Source organism: Jaculus jaculus, chromosome 15, assembly GCF_020740685.1.
Source record: "Jaculus jaculus isolate mJacJac1 chromosome 15, mJacJac1.mat.Y.cur, whole genome shotgun sequence".
Classification (NCBI taxonomy): Eukaryota; Metazoa; Chordata; class Mammalia; order Rodentia; family Dipodidae; genus Jaculus; species Jaculus jaculus.
This window is the reverse complement of record NC_059116.1, coordinates 44,050,896-44,068,959: the sequence shown is the minus strand read 5'-3', so window position 1 is coordinate 44,068,959 and position 18,064 is coordinate 44,050,896. Positions and strand designations below refer to the sequence as shown.

Sequence of the window (18,064 nt, the reverse complement as noted above, 5' to 3'; positions counted from 1 at the left end):
AGAAAAATTGACACAAAAAAGTAAGTTGCCTTTTTATATATCAGCAGCAAACATTTTGAGGATAAAATCAGAGAAATAGTCCCATTCACAATTGCTTTGAAAAGTAAATAAATCAAATACCTTGGAATAAACTTTACCAAGGAAGTGAAGCTTCTTTATTACGAAAATGGCCACTCTTATATTGAGTCCTTGATTTTGAAGTAATAAATAGCATTTACTTTAGTCATTGTTAGCATGTTTATGGTCAGTCAGAAAACATAAGGGTTCATGAACATTAACTTTCTTTTCAGGATAACCACAACTGTATGCCATCTGATGCATTAGCCATCTCCAATAAAATTCCAAAATTTAATAATTCTCAAAAAATAAAATAAACATTTTAAATATGTATGTATATATATAGACAACTTCTATACTTACAGAAAACAAGCCATAATATTTCCCTCCCCTCCCCTACTTTCCCCTTTGTAACTCTGCTCTCTGTCATATCCCCTTCCTCTCTCAATTAGTCTCTCTTTTAATTTGATGTCATCATCTTTTTCTCCTATTATGAGGGTCTTTAGTTGGTATTGTTAATCACTGTGAGGTCTTGGATATTGAGGCTAAATTCTGTCCAAGCAGTTGTATGTAAGGAGTGGTACCCTTCCTTTGGTTCTTACGTTCTTTCTGCCACCTTTTCTACAATGGACCCTGAGCTTTGGAGGATGTCAGATGTTTCAGTGTTGGACACTCCTCCATCCCTTCTTCTCAGCACTATGTTGCCTTTTGCAACATCCCAGTGGTCATCTCCATCTGAAAAGAGAAGCTTTTCTAACCAGAAGTGAGAGTAGCATTACTATATGAGTATGAACATTAAGTGTAGTGCTTTCAGGGCAGTTTGGTGAGAGTAATATATGCATTGATCCAGACAAGAGTAGGCTTTATACCCCTAAGCTCATGACCTCCCCTGCCATAGGCTTATGATTATGTTTTCAGTACCAGGCATGTATTCCCTCCCATAGAGTGGGCCTTCAGTCCAATTAGAGAGCAGCTGGTTTCCCCAGAACTGACACGCAACTATTGCACTTGTTCAGTCATTTGGCCTGTCTGACTAAACTTGAAGCTTCCACTGTCCACTGTTTTCACCACTGATGACTTCTATCTCCCATAAGGCTGCATGCAGTGCAGCTCTTTCAAGCTTTCAGTTGGCTGGGCTGCAGGGAGAAAGTTTTATGCTCAGAACCAGCTTGATTTCTCAGTGACTTTGCCACTCAGGCATGTGAAGTCTTCAGCAATAGGGTCTTACCATATTTTCCTCATGGGAAACCAAGGGCCTTGGCAACAGCCTATAAAGTTTTGGAGGCAAAAGGGACCTCCCAGGCCAACAACTCACTGGAAGTTGTTCAATCGCTGGCACTGAAAATTTCTAGTAACAGTCGGTGGCTTCTGGATGTGCCATTATTCAAGAAAGTAGAATTTCATGTCCTATTCAAAATATCTTGAAATTTGATTGACCCTTAACCCCACCTTTCTAAAGCATTTTTATTAAATCAGTAAAGCAAAGATTTAATCAAATTGTAATATAAATTTTAAGAACAAACAAACTTCAAGTGATAGTTAAGTGTTTAATGAAGGAGAAAAATTATGATATAAATGTCAAAATTAAAGATATGATCTCAGACTTTAATACATCATGGCCTCATACTATTTTTAATACTTTTCAAAATTATGTACTGTTTTTTAATCAACAGCTTCTATTACCTAACTTGATGGTTCATAAACTTATGATTGTCAGATGGTCTACACACTTCTCTTGCTACTCACATAATATAAAAAAAAATTTAGAAAGCTAAAGACAGTTTTATTTTTCTAGATTATTTCATTGAAAGTTTTAAATATTGTTGTTCTTCTTCTAACTACTCTTACAAATACCTGAACTTGACACAACACATATGATGAGACAGGAACTGTCCTGTGGTGGCATGCACGCTTGAGAGTAAGTAATTCCTTTTGGATAACACCTGATTAAAAATAACCAACTTCTTTTGAGATTTTTTTCTATGAACACAATTAAAACAATTCTTTATAAATAACACAGTATTAACCTGTATACCATCAATTGCGTTCTGAGTGCTAACATCCTTTCCAGTTTTATTCCCATGACAAATTACTAAGGAAAGTGAGGTAAAAATTATTTCCTTCAACTGCTACAGAAAAAGACAGATTCAATAACACACTTAATATGACTTAGCATGGGGTCTTTGACTTTCTTCATCATATCTGAAAGTTCTCTAAGACAGACTTTTTATTTCTATTATTTAATATAGGTTTCCAACACAATATTGTGCCTGCCAATACTTCACTATTGATGAGGAAAGGATACAAGAGAACCCCAGATATCCCAGCTAATGGCAGCTAATGGTTGCTGGAAAAGAGGGAGTTATGTTATTCAGTGGTATAGCCACTGGTAAGTTGCTCATTCCATAATATAACCTTCTATCCATGATCAAGTAAGCACCTTAATTTAACTCAATGGGACTATTTTTTTTTTTAAGTCATGAAAGTACTATTTGGATTAATGGGAGAGAAAAGGGGTGTTAATACTAGGAGGGCTAAAAGAAGGAGAAAAATAGAAAAATAAATTGTGTAGATGCACAAAATCCTCAATTAAGAAAATACAGGAAAAATGGAATATGTAATTATTGACGGGTGTTACTTTAAATTATAATAATAATAAGTTTTTATTTTGCATTACATAACATGAGCATTTGGAAATTCTTTAACCATCATGGTAGCTCAAATATTGATTGTCAAATCTATGATCTAAGCAAAGTACTTTGTGGGCCTTCATGTAAACTCTTCCCAAAATGTCTTAGGCTACTAGAAGATGCACATTTAATGTTGACGTGATTGTATAAAATACTTTGGTTCAAAATTTATAAACAAAAATGTGTTTATCATTGTGTATTTAAATTACATATGTTACTTGAAATTATGTAATTATCAGACAAGGTATTACCTTCCATTAATCAGCATGGTAGAACTCTAATATATATGACAAAAACAATCATTGTCAGGAACTCAAACCATCATAGGCTATAAATATCAGGAGACATTCATTTACATGATGAGAAATGTGAGCTGACCCTGGTATATGTACCTAAATTTCCAAACTATCTTTCATACAACCTCTGTTGCTGCCATTTCCCTCCTTCAATAAATATCTCTGTCTTCCTACTGAGCCTTGTCTTCAGAGTAGCTCATCCCTTACATGGAGATGAACAATTAGCTGTGTGCTATTCACCTGCTCAGCAAACTGTCTAGACACAGTATGTAGGGGCATTTGCTCAAATAAAGAATATAGATTTTTAAAAGATACTTCTTGGGTAAATTGACTCCTATATATTTTGACACACAATACAGAGTATTTTGATAGAGATTATTATTAATATAGTTAATCTTGCAAACTTATTTTTCTTTTTGGACTCAAGTTTGAGTAATATACATCTTGTATATTCACGTGATGTCATCCATTAATGATAACTTTAGGTATTTATGATGGCCATTCTTTTAGTTTGCTCATATCATATCAGCAATTTGGTGTTTGTGGTTGCTTGAAGAAATTTCAGATATTGTTAAAATTGCCTGACTTGGGGCTGGAGAGATAGCGTAGTTGTTAAAGGGTTTGCCTGTGAACCCTAAGGACTCATGTTCAAGTCTACAGTTCCCACATAAGCAAGACACACAGTGGCACATGCATGTAAGGTTGCACATGCCCACAAGGAGTGCACACATCTGGAGTTGGATTGCAGTGGCTGGATGTCCTGGCATGCCCATTCACTCATTCACTTACTCACTCACTCACTCTCTCTCTCTTTCACTCTCAAGATAGATTGATTTAAAATTGCCTGACTTCTCTGTACAATAGGTCGCTATGAATAGAAGACCCACAGCACACAGAAATAGAGGGTCATGTTTTCATATCCTTCAGCTTGGGAACTTATTTCTCTGAATAGCTATTCTGAGACCAACATCAGAAAAGAGGAAATGGCTTTGGACATCACTGTGTTCAAATCAGAGTTCTCAATTTAGCTATTTTATATTTTCCAGGACTCACTGTTTCAGTCCACAACACTATCTGAACGGTATTCATCAGAAAAAAAAAGTTCTTCTACTTCTTCCCATCATTTAACACACATGCCTCATCATGAGTCTGTTTGCTTTCACTGGGCATTCTCTGCTCATAAACTCACACATAGTTTGAGTGTTTCATTTTCAGTATCACACAATTCCTGCATCCTCATCTAAACTGTGAGTATGCAACAACTTTACTGGCATTTGTCTAGAACCACCTATCAAATGAACTCTGTCATCACAATCTTAATCTCTATTTGCTCCCCTCATAAATGTTTCCACCATATCTGCTAAGTTTTCATGATTTAAAAAGAATTGCTAAGATTTTAATCTACATGTCAGTAACTGTAAACCTGTGTGCAAGGGCGCATTAGTCAAGTAGCATGGGCAGCAGCTCATCTGAGCTCCCCATCATAGAGGCAAATAAAAACTGTATTCATAAGATTCTGCATTGGGTACCAAACCCACTGTTGTTACTTAATTCTAAGAAACAACTAAAGTACATACTGCATCTGTACGATCTCAGATACAGCTGCTAAGAGGAGCCCTGCTGCAGTCAGGTTCACATTGCTGACAGAAATCACCCAACCAGGAGAAGTTTGTGGGAAAAAGGGGTTTATTTTAGCTTAGAGACTCATGAGAAAGCTCCACGATGATAGGAAAAATGATGGCATGAGCAGAGGGTGGACATCACCCCCTGGCCAATATAAGGTGGACAATAGTAACAGGAGAGTGTGCCAAACAGTGGCAAGGGGAAGCTTGCTATAACACCCATTACCCACCCCCAGCAATACACTGCTTCTAGGAGGCTTTAATTTCCAACTGACATCAGCTGGGAAGACTGGCATTCAGAAAAACTAAGTTTATGAGGGACACTTAAATCATCCAACCACCACAATCATTTACCCAGAAGTTTTCTTTACTTGATATCCAAAGTGCAGATGTTCGGGAAATCTGTGATAAGTACAATATTAATATACCCAAACCTTATTATTACAGTCTGGTGAAAGGGATAATGAAAGGAATATATACATATATTCTAAAAAAAAATAAAATGCCTGAAAACCAGAAACAAATTAGTAGGAGAGTTGCTGCTGGTAGTTTCTACTGGGACAGAATCTTCCTTCAAGAGTCAATCTGATCTTCTGTAGCCCAGAGAGTCCTTAGAAACCAAAGTAGGGCTATGCAAAAATGAACTGCCATTAGTGGTGGGATTATAGATACAAATTTTATAACATAATGAAATAACGTATATATTTTATTTATCTCCAGCCCCTCTTCTGAATGCTGCAACTTATAAACTGTTCTTTCCATTCAATTATATTTCTCATGAAAATTTTGTACAATGTAGGGAAAAGTTTATATCCTTGGCAGCTGCAAACATTATTCCCTTTGTGTCCCTGTTGAATACAGTATGTAAAGTGCAGAATTAGCACTGGAAGATTGACTGGATTCCAAATGAATGTTTTGATACTAAATGTGAAACTAGAAGGAGTGGAGCTCCAGTAACTAAGGGAACAGCAAGGCTAAGCATTGGAAAGCAATTAGCAAGCTCCTCTCTGACATCCCTTTGATGGTCTGAATTGCTTCCAGAAAGATAAGAGTATATTGTTTAAATAACAATTAAATCCCCCACACACATTCATAGAATTATTTCATATTCATATGCAAATTTAGAGGCTGGTTCTTTGAACATTATCACATGTACCATGGGGGAATTCTCTGCTTGGCACTATTTGGGTGTGTACAAATCACCTTGGCCTAATGTGCACCACAGACCTGTGGATTTCACAAGATCCCAGAGACTGTTACTAACTTTGATGAAGCATCACTGACAGTCAGTCTATGTAGGTGGCAATGATTTACACTGACACCTGAAATTAAAACGTAAGGCTCCTACCCAGGTTAGCCACCCAAATATATGAAGGGGTTAGAAAAGTTGGTTTAGTCTAGTACTATATCTTTCATAGTGTGATGGTAACAGATAGTGGTGAGGAAATCCCTCCAGTGAGTAAAACTCAGGCAGAATTTTGACTGGGAGTTCTATGAAGAGAGAGGTGTGATTGACAATGACAATTAACCCATTGCTCATCAGCCTCACTGTAAAACAGTAAGATCAGAGACAAGGAGACTTTGGGAGGTGATATGGAATAAGCACATTGTACACCAGTCTTTCTCTCACATGCATGCCCACCAGAATCTATGCAACTTGAATCAGGCTTCCAACCATGAGTCTAAAAGCTTGTTGATTGCTTACAGGTTAACATGTCCTTGGTGCACACAGATTCTGATGGGATAGTGATGCCTTATGAAGGGTAGTCTACATGAGTTCATATCTGGACTCTTAACTCTCCAGGCTAAGTGGACCAACATTGCTGCTCAGCGCCATGCTGAGAGAGAATCATAATTCCATGCTGTTGGGGCTGGCCCTATGCAGCAACTCCCATCCACAGGCTTACAGAGTGCCTAATGCTTCTCAACACAGGATGCATTGGTATAGTGTGGATAGTATGATGGCATTATGATATAATGCTAGATATAAGCAAAGAAATCAGCTTGAGTGGTTGCAGGAACTATCATGACAGAAATCATTATCTAAAGGAACTCTGTATTAGGAACTTCAGAGACTGTGTTTAAAACAATACAGCATTGCAAGATGGTATATACCTATAATCAGAGCATTTGGGAGTTAGACAGAGCAAAAATAAGTATTTCTTTTTTTAAAAATATTTTTTGTTCATTTTTTATTTAGTTATTTGAGAGCGACAGACATAGAGAGAAAGACAGATAGAGGGAGAGAGAGAGAATGGGCGCGGCAGTGCTTCCAGCCACTGCAAACGAACTCCAGACGCGTGTGCCCCCTTGTGCATCTGGCTAACGTGGGACCTGGGGAACCGAACCTCGAACCGGGGTCCTTAGGCTTCACAGGCAAGCGCTTAAGCGCTAAGCCATCTCTCCAGCCCTAAGTATTTCAATCCTATATGAGCTTTTCAGTATGTTCAAGATTAGCCTGAGTTATATAAAGGACCTGTATGAAAAAATAAACACAAAAATCACAAAAAACTGGACTGGACAGTGATCAAGTATTTTTCTCGTATATGCAAGTTCCGGGTTCAAACCTAAGCACCAGGAAAAGTATTCAAGGGTGATAAAGGCATCAGCATAGGTAGCCTAAGGTCATGTAGCCACCAAAGATGACACCCATATGTAAAGAAACATGACCTGATTTCAGAACCTAATCTCTGTACAAAGAGGCACAAATCCCTTTAGAGTGTTACATCACTGACTTCGTCTTTCACAAGCAGTTGTGTAGTGACTAACCATCTCTGAATACATTTTGTTAATGTATCTTAACATGAGATGCTAATTATTAATGCTCTTTGATGAAAATAAAAAAAAACATATAAAGTTTGGCCTGGTAAGAGAGGAATTGATGAAAACTTGTAAAAGCATGATTCACAGAATCACATCATTGCCTAAAAATTTCAGCATCAATGCTATGGCACAACTATATGGAAATCTTATACTAAATTTAGAAGCTGCCATTTTTCTCAGGCAAGAAGGATTTATTAATGTTAACCTAGAAGAAATTTGCTGATATTTATTCTCAAAACTGTATCCCCAGTCAGTATAGTTTTTCAGAATTTGACTACATGTTCAGATTTTAGGGGGGACTTCTGAGCTCAGAGAAACCTCAAAATATACAAATTGATGCCTTTGTATAAAGTATAGAAAATCCTTTCTGAAGTTCACAATTAAATGTGAAAATAATCAATATATCTGAATAAGTGAATTATGAGAAGCCAAAGTACTTGCCCAAGTGTGAAGATTTGGTGAAATAAAAAATTCTGGTTGAAACAGCCCCTTTAGAGAGGTTTGATTTCCTATGCATGTATGTGCTTAAAGCATGAAGAATAAACTGCAAACCATAACTTTAGTTTAGCTATTTGAGAGATATGTCTTTGGGTAGTCATCAGGCTGGAAGTAGCAAGCAACTACCTTACATTTTGGGCCTGTTTTCAGAATTAAAAAGCAAACAAACAAAGAAAAAAATTGAAGATGTCAGAGAAAATCTCTTCCTGCTCATGTCATACTTTAGAGGCTTCCTTAATCTTCCCTAGTGCAGGGGAGACTGAGAAGGCAATAAGACACAATGGCCAGCCAAAAGGTAAGTGAAAAAGTATGATTCATTCCTGTATGGGTAAAATTCAATATTAAATATATGTCATGTAGGAATGATCACAGTTTCCTCAGAAACCTGTATTAGGAGTGAAGCAGTAAAAATGAAAATAAAATAGTACTGGAATGTTTTAAGATTTGAGGGGCTCCAACACAATTGACTTGGCTTTTGTGGTCCTCATCTGTCTAACCATTCTTTTATAGTTCATGATGCTGATCAATAGAGGCCCCCTCATCTAACTAAATAAGCTTCACAAGGTGACAAAAAGTCACCAAATTAATATTTATTTTGCAACATAAAAGAGTCAGTGCTACTGACCAATAGTGTAATTAATTGGGATTAATTTCATTTACAAATTTTGTCATTGCAGGTGCTGGTAGAGTAATACATCAAAGGTACACCACCTCTGTAAAATTGATGCTCACATAACCTTGATTACTGCTCTTGCACGTGTCACATGTAACACTAATCAGTCATGGTTTATAGCTAACATCTGAGAGAACAAATATAATTTGCTTTTTTATTGGCATTTTTCAAGATGAGAGATAATGTGCATTCATGGACCACGCAGAGCACTCAAAAAGAATACAGTCCCGAAGGAAACGGGAGAGAAAGCGTGGTGCCAGGGGAAGGTTTGAGAAGAAATTATATGAGTTTGAAAAAAAAAATGACTCTTCACATTGATATGGAGACTACTGAATCTATTTGGGGAATGTAAACTTCCCAGGATACATTTTGTAAAGCCAGAGACCTTGATTCTACAAAAGGCCTGCCTCACACAGTCCCCAAAGGGCAAAAAAATAACATAACTTCATGGTGACAGACTTCATTTAATCCTTATCCTTTCTTCTTCTAAATAGCACAGATTTTCTATTATATCAATTATAGTCACAGTGGAGCAAGTGGAGGGTGTATTTTCAATTGATTTTATCGTGAGTAACTCCTTAATGACCCACCATACACTAAAATTTATAGCTACAATGCCATCTCCCACATTCATACTTTGAAAAATCCAGTCCTTTAGGAAGTTCTCATTTCAGCTTTTGTGTCATTGTCAACTTAAAGAGATATTATGAATGCTAGAGCTATCATGTTACAGAAATAATCAACACATACTGAATACATATTGGTAAACAAGTGATGGTAATGTTCATAACCCTTAGAGGAAGGCAGTGCCTATACATAACCTATACAAGAAAGTGTATGAGTTTCAGAATCTTTTGTTCTGGAATCAAAAGCTGACTTCCACTGGCTGACAGTTATCAACAACATGTAGATCCCAAGCTAGAGTTGGAATAGGAGACGACTTCCTCAGAATGAGTGCATCTGATATCCAATGGTAGAAATGTCTGTTCATGCATCACCAAAAGAGGTTGAGGTAGAGTCACGTTTTTGAGATGTGAGTGTGATTGTGCTATCTGAATCTGTTTTTCTTTCCCACTTCTTTGTCTCTGGTCAATGTTCTTTTTTCATGTGGTTTCATATAATTTGAAGTTTAGAATCAAAAGTTTCTAACTTTGGTATTTGGACTTTTGCCAAAGTAGCATGTTAAAAAGGCTTCAGAGTAGCTGGAGAAATGGCTTAGCTATTAATGCATTTGCCTGTGAAGCCTAAGAACTTGGGTTCAGTACTCCAGGACCCATATAAGCCACATGCACAAGGTGGAGTATGCATCTGAAGCTTGTCTGCTGTGGCTAGAGACCCTGATGTGTCCATTCTCCCTCTTGATGTGCCTCCTTCTTTCTCTTAAATAAATAAATAATATAACATATAAATAAGCAAAATATTTTAAATGAAAAAGTTTTACAGGAAGAAATGGAATCAAAGACATTTAACAAGCTTAAATGCTCTTAAATGTTTTACTTTTGTTCACCCATAATGACAGAATAAAAATCCAAGTGATGTTTGTAGTGATCATAATTTCTATTGCCTTCTTCCATCCCAAAGTATTTCATTTCTAACTTAATAACAGATGGTGAAATTCCACCCTTGTAGAATTTCAATGTAGATGCGAAGGTTTTATTTAGAATTGCAATTTTCCATGTTTAAATCTCCGTTGTTTTTTTTTTTTGTTGTTGTTTTGTTTTACTTGAGGCATGGTTTATCAATCTTGTTCCTCTGGGTAACAATGCAGCTAATGGGGAATGGATCCAATACAGGATTGAATAGACACCAGCACTCCCATGCCAGGTGCCACTGCTTCCACCAGTTATCTGACTGTCAGCATTTACTCTACGTGGACAGAAGTTCTTTGGGAAAACATACATTAACGTGCATCCTAGGCACAGTAATATCAAACTGATTATAAAACACTTAAAGTAGAAATTAAATGACAAAATTTACATTTACTTTAATGTATGCAATCATAGTTTGATATAAATTTTGTATGTACAATTTATTAAATATTAACATTTAACAGAGTAAAGAAAAAATACTATTATCCTATCAATAACTACAGAAGTATATGTACTAAAATTCAACATCCAAATTTCTACAAAATAACTTTGTTACATAGGAATACAACAGTACAAAAAAATTGAACTGTTTAAAGGGTATCAAGGAAAGAGATAACAAGTTTCATACTCACAGATGAAGACTTGATGTGTTCCTACTGGTCTTAGAAATGACATGAGGCTGGATATAGGACATCTGTCACTCAAAACAAACTTGTTGCCCAAGCCAACTCAAAAAGCAAAATTGAAAAATAAAATGCATAAATATTGTAAATGTATAAGTAAAACATTAATTTTAATTTCATATTAATTTTAGAGAGCTTAAAATATTATACCTAAATCACCAGAATTCATTTCCAAAGTTTGACAAAGCTATTGATGAGAGTTAATATAAATGTCCATTCAGAGCCAACAAATGTTTTAAATTTACATTATACATTGTTAAGTGAAAAATTATCATTAGAATTAAATTAAAAGGGTGCAAATATATGTAAAGATATAGAAACATTATGTATATATGATTTAAATGATTCAGTAGTATAAAGAGGTCATTATTCTCCATGATGATCTTCAGATCAATTAACTAGTCCCTAAGTGGAATTTCATGGGACATGAAACCTGACGTGAATATTCATATCAACAAACAAGAGTTGAGAACCAGAAAGAAGAGGATGGAGACATGCTCAGCAAATAAGCACACTGGCTGTACAAGTATGATGTCCTGAGTTTGATACTCATCACCCACGGGAATGACCATGTATACCTATAACCCCATTGCTGAGGGTAGAGACAGAAACCTTGTGGGGATGGCTGATGACTGAGTCTGACTGAAGAAACAGCAGCTCCCACTTCAGTCAGAGACTTTGGCTCAAGGACTTAAAGCAGAAGAAGGCTGGAAAACAGCTTGTGTTCTCCTCTGGCTTCTACAATATACTACATACATTACACACATGTCAAAGAGGAAAAATGCAATAGTTCAGAAAACAGTGACAAAGGAAAACAAAATAAAAGGATGAACTTACATGAAATAAGTCAGACTATATAGGCTAGGAACTGTAAGAGAGTGATAGTAATAGAGGAATACTGCCATGCCAATAAACCAGAAACAAACTCTCAGGACACACATTCTTGACCAATAACAAAAATGAACCTCTCCAGACAGGAATAATGCTCCCTGTCATTAATGGTGGTGGTAGGATTGAATTTCCCAGAGAAAAGTGGTGAAATGTAATCCAACAATGTAAAAATAAAATGTCAATTAAAAGTGAGCTGTACAAATGAATTTAAGTAGTAAAACAGAATGTCATTAGGTGAGTGGGAGTGCAGTTCTATACTCCCAGCACAAGGTAGGCAGAGGCAGGAAGATTATACGTTCAAAGTCAGTTTGGTTACATAGAGAAACTCTCCCTCAAACTACAAAAGTGAATTGATTAATTAGCTGAATAAATAGCATAAAGTTTCTAGATAATAAGAATGGAAACCATCCAAAAGAGTTATTGAAAACACTAAAACCAATCAAGGACTTCTTTACATGAAAAGCTTATCAAAAGAATTAAAGTCTGATGATTAGAAGTTCAGGCCACAACAAAAAGGAGAAATCTCATGTGTGTGGGTATGTGTGTGTATAAATATATATCAATAAATGAGATATAAATGAATTACATAATAAAGTCAAATATAATAATCTATCAATTTACAGAAAAGATAATCTAATTGAAATATTTGTGAGAGATGTACAAAGCCTTTTACAGAAGAATATATTTTAAGTCCAAATAAACTCATGAAAATCTCCTAAGCTTTACTTGCAATCAGGAAATGTGTGTGTGTGTGTGTGTGTGTGTAATGTACATTGTATTTATATGAAAGAGTGGATGTTGATAAATTTAGTTATATCTTTATAAGCCATTTATGAGAAATGAAATTTTGTAATCACTTTGGAAAATTCTTTACAGCTCATTATTAAAGTAAGACACACATTTAACAAATTACAAGCAGTAAATACACCCTGTATTTTCTACATGTATTGACCCTTAAATTTGTGTAGATAGATACCATAGTCATATACAAACACCTATGAGTATTGCTTAAAATAGCCTCTGACTGGAAATCATGTTATGTTAGAAGAGTGAGCATGTGTAAGCATAGAATAAAAAAAAAAAAACATAAAATGTTTGTACAGAAGGCTAGCATTAACTAACCAAAACTAAAGAGTTTATGAATGAACATTAAGGGACTGGAGAGATGGCTTAGCAGTTAAGGTATTTGCTAGCAAAGCCAAACAACCCAGATTTTATTCCCCAGTACCCACATAAAGCAAATGCAGAGGTAATGCATACATCTGAAGTTTGTTTGTGGTGGCTGGAATCCCTGGTGTGGCAATTCTCGCTATTTCTCCTTTCTCTTAAATAAATAATACTTTTGAAAGAAAATTAAAGCGACATAAGTAGAACAGAAAATAACTACCATGAAAGCCTAAGTGAAATTTTAAGGTGTAGGTGGAAGGCAGCAGGATTTGTCTTGGGAATGTTGATAAGCTGGTTTAGGGGATGCTGGGATATTTGCCTCTTTTGGACTTCTTATGTAGAGGTTTGCTTTGTTATAGTTTACCAGGCTTCATCCTAATGTTTTATGATATTTTCATGTTTTTCAGAGTGAAAACAAAAATCATTTTTAAAATCATTAATTCATATCCTAACAGAAATAACTGTGCATCAGGGGCAAATGTCTGTCAGGGAGATGTTTCAGTACTTTATGAAAGATTTATACATTCATCAACTAGATGACACATGCATCACCTACTAATAGATACACTTGCTATTGAACAAGCTGACTTAATTAGACTTCCAACTTCCTGGTTCCGCCTGGAACATGCCAGAGGTATCAATCATGTGTTTCTGCAAACGTCTGCTTAAAAGGCGTGGAAGAGAATCTTTCTACTTTGTGAGTGGATACCCTAGGATCATATTGAGAATGTAGGATTTGTATCACTGCAATACCAGGTTGCTACACAAAGCTATTGGCAAATTTGTTTTGCTTATATCCTTGTTTGATTGTATTATATTATTTAATCTGGTTTGAAAAAATATAGCAACATAAAAAAGAGGCTTTGGAAGCAGGGCTGGTGGCTCTTGCCTGTAACAATAGCACCCAGAAGGTGGAAGCAGTAGGCGCAGGAGTTTTATGTCCTTGGCTAGATAGTGAGTACATGGCCAATCAGAAGATGGTAGACTTTCCCACTTGTACCCTTCCCCCAGATATTTGAATACTATAAAAAGAAAGCTGATGCTAAAGTGATTCTTTAAAAAAATACAAAGACAAGATTTTTTTTTGATATGTGTAAGTGTGTGTATGTTTTCTTGCAGGCATTTATGCATGCTGGTATGTGAGTGGCCACACGTGAGATTTGGTGCAAATGCACATGTGTGAACATGCATGTAGAGCACATAGTTTTATTTGTATTCTTCCACCTCTCTCCACCACATTTGTTGAGGTAGGATCTCTCACTGACCTGCATCCCACCTATTCCACCAGACCAGGTAGCTAGCAAGACCCGTGGGTACTGCCACTGCCTACCTAGAGTTTGGATTATGGGCTGTCATGCCCAGATTTTTATGTGGATTCTAATGACTGAACTCAGGTCCTTAAGCTTGCATAGTAATCACTTACCCATGGAACCATTACTGGTTTTGTTCAAATCGGTTCTTATTCAACCTATGCAGAAAGTAGAATTGTCACACAAGGACATTATGAATGGTCAAGTATGGGTACAGCCTTATGTCTGACAAAAATCAAACAGTGCCTAATTAACCATCAGCAAGAAGCTAGAAAACCTGGGTGTGGGCAGTTTTTTGAGCTGTAAATACTTTTGCTGTCTATAATTTGTGGGCCTGTGATTCCAAAAAGGTGTGGATAGATAGATAGATAGATAGATAGATAGATAGATAGATAGATAGATAGATAGGTAGATTATCTATCTATATATGTATGTATGGAGAGAGAGAGAGAGAGAGAGAGAGAGAGAGAGAGAGAGAGAGAGAGAGAGAGAGAGAGAAGCAATCTAATCACTGTCACAGAAATATGGAAACACAAATGACGAAGGTAATAAAACAGAAGTTGTGATTTCTGCTCTGTGATTTTGAGTACAAAGATGCACACTTTTCCCATTAAGGCATTTCCTGGATCTTTTATAGAGTGCTAGGGTTATCTTGCACTCTTACAAGTTCTACAGATTTTTTTTTTTTCGATTTAAAAATTCACTGTGTATTTGGATCATTCTTTTAATGCAATAGTGAACAATATGCTTCTTGTCAGTCCCCAGATCGTCGAACATCTAGTTACAACTCCATTATACCTGAGCTATGTTTTTCATTTCTCCTGTCTAATTACAATATCACAATAATTTGTTTTATGGCTTGAGAAGTTACAGAAAGAAACAATGCCTTTACAGGTAAGCAATAGCCAATGTGATGTCAGTCTCAGCCTTGAATAAGTTTCTTATTAAATATTCTTTGATTATATTAAAGATATTTTAATTTTTATTCAGATTTTGTAATTCTTCTGTGATTTCTACAGCTATTCTTTCATTTCTATTTGTAATTCTTGAGACACTAATATTCTCTCTTAAGCTAAAACACCTATACATATGCCTTCATTGGATTATGGGAAATGAACTGTCATTACCCCATTATTCATGTCTTTCTCTTGTTCTGTCTTAACTGTTCTGAATTTAAACTGATGCATTTGAGTCTATTACTTTTCAACATTTTTAAACTTCTTCCTCACCTATTCATTTTCTTTTGTATGATTTCATTTTTACTTATGAGACAGAGAGAGAGAAAAAAAAATGGGCATGCCAGGGCCTCTGGCTTATGTGAGAACTGAAGAATAGAACCTAGGTTCTTAGGCTTCACAGGCATGGGCCTTAACCACAAAGTCACCTCTCCAGCCCTATTTATTTCATTTTAACTATGTCTTCTTTGTCTATATATTCTGTGGGCACCTAATTTTCAGCATATTATTATCAAGGAAAGTATTCTTTCAAGAAAATTATGTGGTAAATGTGATTTGGACAGTTGTATCTGGTGGCCATTAGATGGCAGATTAGAAGATGTGTCTGTGAAATCATGAGATAGCTGAAGAAATTCAGGTTTGAAGATTGAAAGTAGGGCTGGAGAGATTGTTCATCATTTAAAGTCATTTGACTGCAAAGCCTTACAGCCAGCATTTGATTTTGTAATATGTGTGAAACTAGATCCACAGAGAAGTGCATGTGTCTGGAGATCATCTGCAATGGCAAATGATCCTAGCATACCTATTCTCTCTCTTTATCTCTGCCTCAATTTCTAGATCTCTCTCTTCTGTCTGTGTGTGTCTCCCACCCTTCCTCTTTCTTCTTGTATACATACATATATATATATATATATATATATATATATATATATATATATATATATATATGTGTGTGTGTGTGTGTGTGTGTGTGTGTGTGTGTGTGTGTGTGTGTGTGTGCGTGTGTGTAGGGAGAGAGAGAGAGAGAATATACACACATATATATATATGCACAGACTTAGGAAAGCGTGAGACTTGTGGAGTCAGGGGCACCCTGGACTTCAGAGATGTGTGGGTTCAGGTTCATCAAAAAGGCCAGTTTTAGCAACTCTACTCCCCCTGACTTTGATGGCCAGGGGGTCTGTGGTGATTGAGGTAGTCGAGAGGGAGGTCATGCAGGCAGAGGAGGTGTTGGTATGACTGAAACCTAGGCGGAGGTGGAGGCTTTGGGGGCAGAGGAGGGGAAGAGGGAGAGGAAGGGTGAGGAGTAGGACAAGGGGGAGGAGGAGAGGAGAAGGAAGAGGAGGAGGAGGCTTCCAGCATGGAAGCAATGGGGCCAAGGCTGGGGAGGCAAAAATGAAAAGAGTTGAACAAGAACATGATGGTGGAACCCCATTGGCATGAGGGTGTGTTAATTTGTGAGGAAAAGGAAGATGCTTTTGTCATCAACAATATGGTCTATAGAGAATCAGTGTATGGGAAGGAGAGCCCCTATTGTGGAGGGAGATGACAAAATTGAGTACTAAGCCAGAATCTCTTCTGCTCCCCGCTGGCAGCAGCAATCCTGGGTGGCATGGATGAGATCAGCATCACACAAGGGTCGAGGTGTTCTTCCTTGGGGCAGCCTCAGGCACCACTGTCTCCATGTCTCTCACACCGTGGGCCAATGGTCGGCTCTAAGCAGTAGCTTTCCCCCACCGCTCTGGTCATGGTCATTAGCCTGGCCAGGAAGACCTACATTGTTCCTGTAATTTAGGATGGTTATCTCCATTTTGGGGGCGAGCTTTGCTGATGTGCCCAAGCCTGAACAAACCTGGGCTGGAACACTGAATGTTGACACCTTCCTGCATTACGGAGAGAATTTGGTGATTTCCAACAAGGCCAACTGCATTGACTCCACAGCCAATGAGGAGAGTGTTTGCCTCTGGTGTGAAGAAGATGCAACAGGAGAACATGAAAGCTTAGGATCAGCTGACCCGAGTCTTATGAGAGAGACCAGGCTATGGCTGTGGATGTGAGCAGGCCACACCCCAAGGCAAAGAACTAAAGTTTAATGCTACCTGGATTCCAAGAGATGTGTGCTGATACCGATGCATGTTTTCTTTTTCTATTAAAGAACTCATCTGTCAAAACAAAAAGACTGAAAGCATCCAATGAAAACATGGCCTCAACTCACCAGTGAAAACAGGTAAATTAATTAACTGGATTAAATATAATGTAAAGTGTCTGGGATGGAGAGATTTGTTAGTACTTAGTTTGCTTTCCTGAGAAGCCTAAAGTTCCAGGTTTAATTCTCAGTAACCATGTCAGCCAGATGCACATGGTGGTGCACACATCTGGAGTTGATTTGCAGTGTCTAGAGGACTTGGTGTGCCCATTCTCTATCTGCCTCTTTTTCTCTCTTTCTCAAATAAATAAATAAATAAGTAAAATGGGCTGGAGAGGTGGCTTAACAATTAAAGCCCTTACAAAGCCAAAGGACCCAGGTTCTATTCCTAAGCCAAATGTAAGCCAGATGCACAAGCTAAATCATGTGTCTGGAGTTGCTTTGCAGCTGCTGAAGACCTTGGTTTACCCATTCTCCCTCTATCTGCCCCTCTCTCCCTCCCTCCCTCCCTTCCTCCCTCCCCCCCCCATAAGTAAGTAAAGTATAAAATAAATAAAATGTCCAACTCTGTGATTTCTAAGAATTGCACATAGCTAGTGAAGACATTCAAAACTTGAGAGTCAAAGGATGGAAACTAACCAAGTAAATTGAATCTGTAACAAC

General features: G+C 37.0%; 1 pseudogene; it reads left to right on the top strand.

Annotated features, from left to right (window-relative positions):
* Positions 1-8,266: 8,266 nt before the first annotated feature.
* LOC101607574 lies at positions 8,267-17,341 on the top strand (annotated as a pseudogene).
* Positions 17,342-18,064: the final 723 nt, after the last annotated feature.